A 12,997-nucleotide genomic window follows, 5' to 3' on the forward strand; every position below is an offset into this window, starting at 1 on the left:
TACTGTATTTATTAATTAAATACTAAAATGAAAATGGATAATCATAATAATAATACTAACAACTAATAAAACTTTGATGTTGATAAATAATTCAAGTGAAAATATTTGAAAATCGGTGAAATAATATATTGGCGTTATTAATTTTAAAATCATTTATTTTAAGATCGAATTATTTTGTGAAATATAATATAATACAATAATGCTAAATTATTTTCACAAAAACAACATTTTTAAGTTGGTTTATAGTTTATGCAAATTTTACGTGAATTATTATAGTACGTTTAAAATATAAACTCTACACGAAGGTAGGAAAAAAAATGTTCACAAACCCCCATTAAGCCAATAATCTGCTGGTGGTAGACACGAGGGTCAACTATTTTTTCTCACACCCTATAAATTTAGCATTTAGAGAAGTGCACTTGAATGTAACAAACAAGCCTTAAAACGATTTTATTGCAAACGACAATACTCGTTTAATCTGTCGTACAAATAAACTCAACACGTTCTCGCTATGAACATTAAATGCTCATATTCTATCTTTTATGATAAAAATCCAAGGCTTATAAAATTCTATATTGACGATAAAGTGCCTGTAAAAATAAGAATAAAATACAATTATAACAAAAAGTTTTTATTCCAACATACAAAAAAAACGTATTTCCGTTTAAAGTAAATTATAAATCATTTAGTATAGAATTTAGATAATGAAACAAAATCTAAGTTTGTATCAAAAAATATGGTAAACATTATTTTATTCTGTAATCTATAACCATACCTAAGTAAATGTTCAAAGTTTGGTCCATTTATTTTCAAAATAAAAAGATAAATGCATTGCTTTTATAATTATGTGTTTTTAGAGTCTATATATATAATAAGTAACTTAAAATTTTCGGTATTTTTTGAAAATAATCAGAAAAAAAAAACAAACAAAAAATTATAAGAAAAACCAAACATTTTTACTCAAAACTAGTTTTTGACAAAATCGAAATTTCGAATTTTCTTATAAATTAAGAACGTAGAACTATAAATACTTATAAAAATTTTAAATGATTAAATAAGCAACTTTTATGCCTACCTAATTTTAAAAATATTTTGACTTTTTTTAGATAATTACAGCCGTTAAATTTTAACTTTTTCAATTATTAACGATAAAATGTCTGGTCAATAACCTTGAAAATGTAAACAAAAGTTCTCATATAAATTGTTTATACACTATTTAAAAAAACTCAAACTTTCATAAGCGTTTGATGTTAGAATTTTGACAAATTTCGTTAAAACCACGAAAATTTGTGAATTATTTTGTAGTTGGGAATTTATAATATATACTTATATAAGTAACTTTCACTTAGATACTAATTAAGATTTTGAAATATAAGTTTTTCTTAATATAATAAATAAAAGTTTACCGAAAAGCACATTATTTTATAAGTGTTTAAAATTCAAAATTATATGACTTAGAATATTTATCCGTAAAATAAACATTTCTTCTAATTTTTAATTTTTTTCATGTAATTAAAAACGAATAGTAATAGATACTTAAGAAAATTATGATATCACTTCAATACTTAGTTAAATTTTCAAAACATTTTAACTCTTTTTGAATTATTTATAGGCATAAGAAATTTTCGATTTTTTTTTCTGCTATCAATAAAACAATGTTTACTAAGTTAAAAAACTTGAAAATATAATACTATGTTGCTCATACATAATATGTAGTTCATACTAAAACCAAAAATCTATAATTTAATAAATAAGCAAAATTTTCTATAGACATTTAAAGTTCTAATGTTGATTAAATTTAATATTTGGACAAAGAATAACAATATCAGTTATTTTGTTATCATTTAAAAATATTATCACAATGAAATTTTCAAAATATTTAGATTAATTTTATACTATTTCCTATTTATACCACGAAACTAATCTCACTATTCTACGGTAAGTCGATATTAACTCAAAAGTTAGTTATTATATATGATATCTAAATTCTATCATTATAATTAAATATTAATAATATAATAATGTTATGTTTTAGGTAACAATTAATTCTTACCGTATTATTAATAGTTAAATAAATCACATTAATAACAAATAAATAATTATCGTGGCTTGGCGTGTTGCGTTGGCTGCTACCAGTCGCAGAATGCGACTGAGATTAAGTATCGGCCACAACTACTAGCTCCCGGATGGGTGATCACTCGGGATCATAGTGGTTAAAAACCTTGCCACACATACACGTGTTTGCTATCAACCGTAACAATCGTAAAAATACAACCTACCGTACCAACCTTATCCCTTACCATAGTTCATAACCCCTACAAACAGCTAATGGCCCTAGTTGCCGGGCTTAAGTTCAATTAAAAAAAATAATTATCAAAATATACCTAATAACAAAGACAGTTTGATCATCCTTGTTTAAAATCGTTTTTCATATACAATGATTTATCATTAAATTCAAATATAGTACTAACATTACAATGTTTTAATCTGTGAAGAAGTACACTCAGCATATATTGACTATTGTAGTACAATTTAACTACAGCAGAGTGATTACCAGCTTTACCCCCTCTTTTTAAGGTAATATTTGTAATTTTCAATATTTATTTATGTATAATTTATCATTATTATTTTGTTTAACAATTATCGAAAATTGTATATTAAGTGTGTTATTTTATTACGGTCAAATTCTAATTAATAATCTGTGAAGTATTCTGTTCGTTTATATTTCTAAAATAAATAAAACATAATTTAAACTTATATTAAAATATATTATAAATCAAAGGTTTGATAATATTATAATATAGATGAACGTTACCCCGAATAAAATCTCTTTTGACGATTTTTCGTTTGATTGAATCATTTAACTCAAATTAAAAAAAAAATCACAAAGTAGATCATCAAACAAATTCTCCGTTTTTAAATCTCTTTAGCCAATCGATTTAGATAACACCAACGCTGATTTTTATTATTAACTTGTTTCCCAAGGTCAGTATAGTTCATACAATCATGGTCTGGTAACAATTATCCAACAAAATGGAAGTGTCAAACGAGTTAGCACCCCAGAAAAGTAAATAAATAAATAGTTAAAGATAATTTTTTTTACTACCTACTCATGAGAATTTTGTTCATTATCTGCATATATTTTGTAAATATTTTAAAATTTTACTTTCAAGAACCGCTCTTATCATACTGCTATCAAATGACTGTTTATATATATATATATATATATATATATATATATATATTACCAACTCCCTTTCCTCCAACTCAAATCAAACGCTCTAGTCGCACCAACTGAGATTCCTCTGAGTGTGAAGAATTCTTGACCGTTGAAAACTAGCAAATACTTTAACACTTCATTAAGCTTTCAATGAGTGATACTGTTCATACTTCAATATAATTTTCTAATGAAGAAACAGTTGATCCGTACAATAACAGAGGTTTTTTTTAAAACACAAGTCTTCTTGCATCAACCACTATGTGAGATAATTTTAATCATCATTTCATAAACGAATTAATTTAAAACGATATTTCAAGTAATATAAAGGATATTATTTTTTTGTCTCATGTGTAGTAATATTATTCGTATACAATGATGTCCTGTCACAACAAAAACTCGATAAAAGTAATAATATCATTTTTAAACAAATACAGTCTTTACATTTGTCTATTTCGTCAATCTATCGTTTTTACTTAGTATTTTTCAGTCTAAAAACGTGTCCTTAAAATTAATAGTGAAATGGAACATGGAAAAGATACTAAAGTTCAAGTCCATATAAAATAAAGTTTATTATTATTATTTTTTTTATTATTATTATTATTATTATTATTAGCATTCTGATTATATAGGTCTATTGAAGCCAAGTAAATTAAATTTAACCTAACTTTGTATTATAAAGACAATTGACTCTTCTTTTGTTTATGTTTCTGATAAGGGCGTCGATGAACTCAAGTGACTTGTAAATTACTCTGATTACAGGTTTAGATAATCAACCAATTTTTTTTCAATGCTTTTGGAATTTGAGTCAATATAATAAACTGACTGTAAACAAAATAAAAATTATATTATGATATACAAATTTAAAACATAATTATAATTGCGTCTAAGAAAATATAAATTTGTAACTATATTTTTAATTATACTATATCCTTTCAAAAAAAAAAAAAAAAAATGAATAACCGGTTTTATTATATATTTTAGAGTGAATAATAGTGTAATATAAAATAGATAAATATATCAGCATTATGGTTTTTGTATTTTTTATTTACACATTATTTATTTTAATTCTAAAATATTTATGTAAACATTTAAAAGTAAACAAGAGTTGTGTGTTTTACGTATATTTATTCTCTATATTCTCTAATAAAAAATTTATTTTTGTTAAGTTTCTACATAAAATTTTTAATATTTTTCACTTTATGAAATAAATTATCCATACAATTATTTAACCAAAAATATTTAAATATTTCTTGAAATCGTTAATTTATTATAAAATATTTATACATAATATTACAAATGAATATGAAATTAAAATTAAAAAAAAATTTTTGATAATTTAAAATGGAACAAAACAACTATTATTTTTTAATTTATATAGAATAATAAAATGTTTAATATTTTAAATTGTTATATTATATACTCGTAGTAATACATTATTTTTATTGTAGTAAGGATTTAAAATGATATAAAAATCAATTTCTAAGTAATTTATTCAAAATAAATATAAACATACCAGAAACACAGAATTTGATTAATCATATATAAGCTTATAGAATAGTCTCAAGAAGATACCAATAGAAAAAAATCACTGACGTATGACTTGTAAAATACCCTCTAGAGATTCTCGAAAGAGTGCGTTGACATATGCATTTTCTTGTTATCTCAAAATATACACATTGTCACAATTTTGTAAGAAACATTATAACAGTATATAAATGATTGTTTTACAACTTACCAAATCGAAAAAAAATATTTGTGTATACATATAATGTGTACGCTTTATACGTGATTTTCTTGACATATTTTCATTCGATTGAAAAAATATAGAGAGTTTTTTTGAATAAATCATTTATTAAAATAAACTACATAATATTATAAGTAGCACAATGTAGTTCATTTTATCATACTTAATGTTTTTATTTCCAAGTGTATTTTATAATAAACTTTATTGTAATATGTGATTTTTAATAATAATGATTTTATGTTAATATATAAAACTTACAATTAGTAGTAACGCTCGATATAAGCAAAGATAACAGTTATTAGAAAAATAAATAACAATTTTATCTAAATAATCTAAGTATAATATAAGAAAAACAAAACAGAACAATAAATTATAAAAATATTATTCAATTCTTAATAAATCGATAACTAATACACAAGTTCTTTTCAAATAATTTAAATGAATACAAAATTAGAACTTAGATAATTTAAACTTTATTGAAAGATTAAAATAAACATTTTTTATGAAATTAAAATTCAATAAAACTAAATCTAAAGGACATTAGAACTATTTTTTATGATTATATATAAAATGTATTTGTAGAACAGAGAGTATGATGAAATTTATAAAAAAAACTCTGACTTAGAACTTAGGACAATCAATTAAATTATTATTTAATAATTTATATTAAAAGAAATCATTATTAAACCATATAGCTACTAGAAGTTGAAGGTTTAGTTGTTTAGCTAATAATACATTAAACAAAGTGTAATAATTTCTAATTCATAACTCATCGTTTAATAAAATACACAACTAATTTACTTTAATTTAATAAATTTGAAATATGACAATTAAATCATAAGATAATTAATTTTAAACGTATTTTGGACTGGAAATATATTAACTTTTACATGAAGTTAGAGTACAATAAAAACAAAATTATAAATTTTCATAAGAAACGCAATAAGATTTAAGCACATCAATTTTATTTTTCACCTATAACTATATTATATCACTTTATATCTTTTCATTAAACATGAAATAATGTATATAAATCATATATATTTTCAAAAATAATTTAGTACGATTATAACAAGCAATATTCTATTTGTATAAATTTAATACTGGAAAAACTTAAGTTTTAAAATTAATGTTAGACTAAGTTTTAGTATGATACGAGGTTTAAGAACGTTACATTGAATGTCCTTCTGTAGACTTGTTTAATTATACATTTATAAAGTTGAATTTAATTTGAATTTAAAACCAATTACTTTCAACTAATAAAATTGTGTGAGAAAATTAAATCCCACGTCAATCACGAATAAAATTATTGTTATTATTATAAACAGTATGTTCCATAGTTCTATTATTGTTTTATCAATTTTGAAATAATATAATTTATAACGTAAATATTTATCATATTATTCAAACTAATTTTGAAATATTTTTTAATTCAAAAACTTTTATAATTTAAGCTGGTATAGTTTTATTTTGTGTTCATTCATTTTTTTTTTTTTTTAATTTTAATTTTATAATCATGTATCCTATAAAATATGTATTTTTTTCAATATTGTTTGTATTGTAATTATAACTATTATTAAAAAATATAATAATCAAGTTATAATACAATTTTCTATTGTTCTAAAAAAAATTTGTTGAAAATATTATATGCAATAATTATTATTACATATTTTTTCGACTTTTATAATTATCCAAGTTTACTATTATCAATACCACTTAACAAATTACAAGAGCTAATATCTCCAAATAAAATTCTATACTTCAACTACTAGTATCTTTCAGAACCATAGGAAATTAAAAACTTTTCCTATTAGGTTAGTTAAATTAGATTGTAAAATTGATTAGTAACTTATATATCTAAACAAATAATACTATCCGTGTATTCATAATACTACTAGATATACTATTCCAAAAATGAATGGAAGATGTACGAATTCAAAAAAATAAATTGAAATCACTACATTTGAGTAAGTAAAAAACATTTTATTTCTATATTTACCACATTTGTGTTACGTGGGGTGGCAACTACAAAATTTTTATCTCTGATATGGTATATCGTTAAATATTAATACCAAACGGAAGGATATAAGAAGATTTTAATGTTAATAATATTAAATAAGACATTTAGTTATACCGAGTAAAATTTAACGTAAATTTAAATCAAATTTTTATATAATCTATTTTACTTTACGATGGCCTGGAAGCAATAAATGAAGCAAACAATAAAACAAGTCTACTTTGATTAGATATACATAAAAAATCAAAGGATTGTTGATATTAATTTTAGAAAATAATAGAAAAAGTTACGTAATAATAATCAAATATAAATATTGTACTTAATAGTATTTTATACCATTACAGTTTATTTTTCATTGATAATAAAAGTAAGATGAAAATATTTCAATAATAATTATAACTATCTATTTAGTATTTTTTAATTACAACGAAATAACATAATAATCGAAAAATTGGCATATTTACTTATTTCTTATCAAAATTGAATAATAATCTATAAATAACAAAAAAAAAAAAATGTTGAAATATTTAAAAAAAATTATATTATTCCTATTTAATACTATTATAAATATTTGGTGAAGATTTTAAATATCCACTGTTGTACTGAAATTGCTTTTTGAATTTAAACAAATAAACAGATTTTTTCGAGCTATTAATACCTAAGCATTTCCGTTATTCCGTAATTTTTTTTTATTTACCAAATTTATTTCAAAAAATACTCAACACTTTTTACTCTTAACCTCTTAAAATACTAACTAGATTCAATTCGTTACCAAAAACCAATCTTAAAGTTAAAAATTGAAACCTATTTATTCTTCTAAAAACTGATCAGTTGCATAAAAAAAACCTTAAGTACACACACACGTAATTGTAAAACCAATAGATTCACATTACTCAGTTCAAAATATAAAACTAAATCCGTAATTAAAAATGAAAGTATTGATTAAATAAAAATTAATTAAAAACAAATATTAAATATTATTACAAGTAAACGAATAACATACATAATATTATCTACATAATAAAATATAAATATTATTTTTAAACATAATAGTTAAAATCAACTAATGTTTGAGTACTTGTTTAAATAAATAGAGTTTTCAACTCATTTGATATTTTATTAACAATGTTGATTATAAAAAATGTTTAGAAATGTATTACTCAATTGTCTTATTATTTGTGAAAATAAAACATATAGAAACTATAAAAACAATGTTCACATAAGACGAACAAAAATAACACCGAGATTAACGTTAAATATTATCTTGACAAAATATAAACTTCAAATATGAATACTAATAAATTTACGTACATATTAGAAAGTAATAATCTATTTAAACTATAGTAACATTCAATTTAATCCAAAAACACGCAGTATTATAAATATTACGGATGCTTATTAAAAATAATAATACCTGAAACTTTAAAATATTTTGTTAACAGTTACCTTAATGCGTTTAAATCCTTATGACTGTATTAATTATATTATTAAAAAATAAATATATTTAAATATAATCGGTAAAGCTTAAAAAAAATATATATAAAATGATATTAATAAGGCAAGTATTGTTTAACATGATAATGATGAATTTTTGGTAATACGTTAAATTATCCTTTGGAAATATAAAGTTATATTTTAAAATACTTGTAGTGGATGGAAATGCCTAATTATATTCTTTACTTTTAAAATATTTATCGACTAAATAATTGCTAAATTTTTTCCGCAGGCCTTATTATTCTGCAATTTTAAGAGTTTCTACATCTAATAAACTATCTGTTTTTTGTTTCGTCGTATCGATTGATTCTCCTCGTATCCTATGAACATAGGTTTTAATTATTTTTGTTGACTGATTCTAATCTCTTCCCTACGTGCATCAAAGTTATTAATTAATAATCCTGGTTGGAATTTATCTGTACGTTATAACCAAGATATAAGTGTAACATGTAAGATTTATAATACTGGTATGAAATAGGATAGACATCTAACATTTTAAATAATAATATTGAATAAAGAATACATTTTTTTAAATGAATCGAAAAGTATTATACAAACTCAAATATATACTATTAAGTATCGAGTTTAAAAATTCAACGAATAGAAAATAATAAAAAAGTAAAACATTTTTTTTTCTCGTACTATTAATACACCAAAATAAAGAAATTATTTTGGATAATTATTTTCCAATTGCAATTTACTTAAATGAGTATCAAATTATTACATGTCAAAATATTATATAAATATTATAGTCACATAATAATATAAAAATTATACATATATTATAATATTCTATATTTTAATAATTTTAAACAACCATTTTTTTCTCAAATTGCTTAGTTAACATCTTAAGAATTCATATCATGTAAGATTGTTCAACAATTATTTAAGTAATTATTTTTATATTCTTTTTCCGTGATGTTTAAATGTTAAAAGCAAAAATACATAAATTTAGTTACTTTAAAATGATGAGAAATTAATGGATTTAAAAATCCAAAACAATTCTTAATCTATGGCATGCAACTAAAACATTATGAAGGCTAAACTAAGACGTTCAATTATAATTTTAAAAAAGTATCTTTAGAAAAAATATACAAAAACGTCAATTATATATTTCAATTCATCTAAATCATTATTTTATTTATACAAAGATTTAAATAAAAAAGCAATTTGTTATACTTAAGAGTTAGATGACTTTTTCTTAGATATAAAAAATATAATGCACTTAAAAATATGTTCAGATTTACAAACTTATAAACATTTTGATAAGTGACAAACATTTATAAGTTATATAGTACAGTATATTATCAAAAAAGTGTTGGCAATTTGATTACTCTTAACCATAATTTATAATATCCAAATATTACAATATGCTACATCATACTTCATTTAAAATGTAGTAAGTACAGAATTTTCACAACTCATTTGATTTTCATCAATATTTAAGTAGGTATTTATTTTCATTTATTTTTAAAATACATTTTACTAAGTAGTATCGTCTAAAATTCTCTTTTTTAATTTCTCTCTATATGATATGTTTAGGATACTTTTTAATAATACATTTTTATTTTTAATTATATATTATAATTTTAATAACATTGTTAAGTTGTACTTCTCAAATAAATACTTATTCTTATTTTAAACATAATTTTGGTATAAAATATTAATTTTTTTCTGTTTAAAGAAGAAAATTAATTAAATTACTTCAAATAATCTTTATAAAAACGTGAAATTCTTTATTTTTGTTACTCCTTTTTTAGTTTATTCAGTTTTAGTTCAAAGATAAAAATACATGCATCTTAACTTTATATTCAAGTGTTCTCAAAAATTAATTAAATAATAATAATTTGGTTTACCACAGTCAAATATCACTTAAAATTTTGTGAAAAGGTCTACGCATAATGATTACCAGAAATATTACATTATTTAATATTATTGATGTATTTGTGCATTTAAAAACAACAATAAAATAATAAACTATACGTTACTGTCAGAAATACATGATAAATATGAAAATAACCACTAACCGTATACAGACAACAAAATTCTAAAGTTAATGAATAAAGATTTCTATTGTATTATTTAATCATAGACAAAATATAATTTAAATTATGATAATATAATACAAGACATTTACGAAATCACGATTTCTAATAAACCGACAACGTTACAACCGCTTTGACTTAAAATCATATGGCCACCGTTATAAGTACTGAAAATAATTTTGCTAATGACTATACTCTTATTAAAAATAAATAAGTCTTTTATTACTGAGCCATCATAATTAGTTAAAATAAATATTTTTCTACTTTTTAAGTTAATTATTATAGTTATTAATTTCAAAGAATAATTTATCATACAGGTTTTTAAATGTATTTTTTTATCGAGTATCAGATTTTTTTTTTCTTTCAATTTATTGTTATTATCTAAATAACTTAATAGCACACACTACATGTTAAATACATATAAACATAAATCATATAAAATGGTTGATTGCACTTTTGAGATGCCGAAAACGTCTTGTAATCGCCATAAATATATTTTTTTTTATTTTAGTAATAAGTTTATTAAAAATTAGCGAGCATAATATTGAAATAAATATTTTAATTCAAAACTACATGAATAACAAAGTATATGTAATATATCTAATATCGAATCAAATAAAAAAAGCTCAAATAATTGAACTCCTATAACAATTCGAAAATCATTAATATCAAACACTACGAGGGAGCTTATGTGTTTCGATGTTGATATTACCAAAGGTCAGTGACTCTCCGCCGCCTCACTCTTATCCTCAAACGAGAACCTTCGAGCGCGTAAATAATGAGAGGTACACACGCATGTGAGTACATGACGAATAACACGTTTTATTGTTTATCATCGCTTACGACAATAATTATCTGACGAGTAGTTAGTTGTACAATGACGTCAATGTTGTATTTAAATACGATGGAGACGACTTACCGTAAAACGGGTGCGAGTCTCCGGGACGGTTGGTCGACAGGCGCCCACGTGTTTGTATGTTGTGGTGCAATAATATTACAAAATATTATCAACAATATTGTTGTTATTGTTACGGCGGCGGATACGCGTGTGACAGTGAACCGGCGGCGACGTGATAACGTGTTGCGAGGCGGCGGCGGCGGCGGCAATGACGGCGGCAGCGGTGTGTTTGGCCCGGAGCCGAATTAAAGAATGCGGAGCGCGTGCATCGGGTCCGCGGCGACTTGTCGTCGAGCAGCCGCCGTTTCCTGGCCGCCCATTTCCACCCCGCCAGCCCATCGGCGATCGCGAATCACGTTCGGTCTCTTGACGACGCCGCCGCGCGGGTTAATAATATTCTTCTTATTCGGCGGTACCTAAACCGGCGTGCCGGTAGTGGTCCTCCTGTTGCTCCTGTCGCCACCGCCACAGAAGTCACGAAAAAAAAAATCACTCTTCGTCCCGAACAACACACGTACGCACGCACACGCGCGAGCGTGCGACTCCTGTAACCGAGAAAATATTTAAAAAATTAATTTACCACTCGCTAAAATTGCGGTGTAGTAGCCACCCGACCGTAACAGGAGATGGTACTTGCGACGTGTGGGTGCGTACAAATTGTAAAGTTAATACGAAAATCGAAAAATGGTTTTCTTACAAAACAATAGCAGACTGTAACGAGCCGTGAGGTTTACTACCATACACGTACACAAGTTGTAACATGTTGCAGTCATACGACGCAGTCTAATAAATAAGGATTAGAAGTAATATCGCGTTTATTATCTGCAAAACGCGTTCAGTTATTTGCATTAATATAGTTAATGTTTATTAGTAAACACTGCTTATATACCTGTAACGCCTTATCGAGGTCTATTTCCGATTATCGGATCACCGTTTTATCTCAACTGTAGTGTAGCAACGGGGGGTACATCAAGCTTTATGCATTTCACAATGCTTGGTTTCACCTGACATCGGAAGTAAACGACGTAGTCAGTTGTAGAAGGTAGAATCACCATTCTCGCAAAACGCTTATTTTTGTCAAAGTTTTATTACCGATTGTTCGTCATCGTTTTCTATAAAAATAAATTATCAAACGTATTTTAGTCTATTAACTGGTCGACTCGAATATTTTTTATCTAATTTATATACTTATTAACACTGCTAAGTTGTTATCGAAAGCTGACCTTAATTTTACAAAATTGTTTTAATACAGCAATAGAATAATCAATCAATTCGCAACACCATTATTTTTCATATTATATAGGTAGCGTGTCAATTATCACTGTACATTATTATACACAATACATGACATCAACGTGAGTCAGCTTCCACCACAATGCTGAAGTATGTTTATTCACATCCGTTAGCTGGCGCGTCGAGTATGCAATTTCATTACATTTGCGTGTAGGGTTTTTTTCAAAAAATATGTCGAGAGTCTGTCATCGGTAAACACATTTAATATGGAGAAATTTTCTTACGACGACAATAGAAGGTTAGATGCCAATCATTCATGTAGACACTTTTTTAAAACTATTTCAGT

General features: G+C 24.2%; 1 protein-coding gene across 5 annotated transcripts in view; it reads right to left on the minus strand.

Moving 5' to 3' along the window:
• LOC112599605 (lachesin-like) overlaps positions 1–12,997 on the minus strand; it is a 180,558-nt gene that overhangs the window by 130,014 nt on the left and 37,547 nt on the right. Inside the window, exons 2-3 of one of the 5 annotated variants that reach the window (XM_025346576.1) lie at positions 12,308–12,530; positions 11,440–11,963 (exon numbers count right to left, since the gene is read on the minus strand). The exons of 2 other annotated variants lie outside the window; for them this stretch is intronic. The gene's annotated coding sequence lies outside the window, so the exon portion shown is untranslated. Of the gene's footprint in view, positions 1–11,439; positions 11,964–12,115; positions 12,201–12,307; positions 12,531–12,997 lie in introns of those variants that run through there. 2 more of the 5 variants (XM_025346592.1, XM_025346584.1) reach the window with 2 other exon arrangements.

Source organism: Melanaphis sacchari, unplaced genomic scaffold (assembly GCF_002803265.2).
Source record: "Melanaphis sacchari strain LSU unplaced genomic scaffold, SCAv2.0 Contig0_pilon_pilon, whole genome shotgun sequence".
Lineage (NCBI taxonomy): Eukaryota > Metazoa > Arthropoda > Insecta > Hemiptera > Aphididae > Melanaphis > Melanaphis sacchari.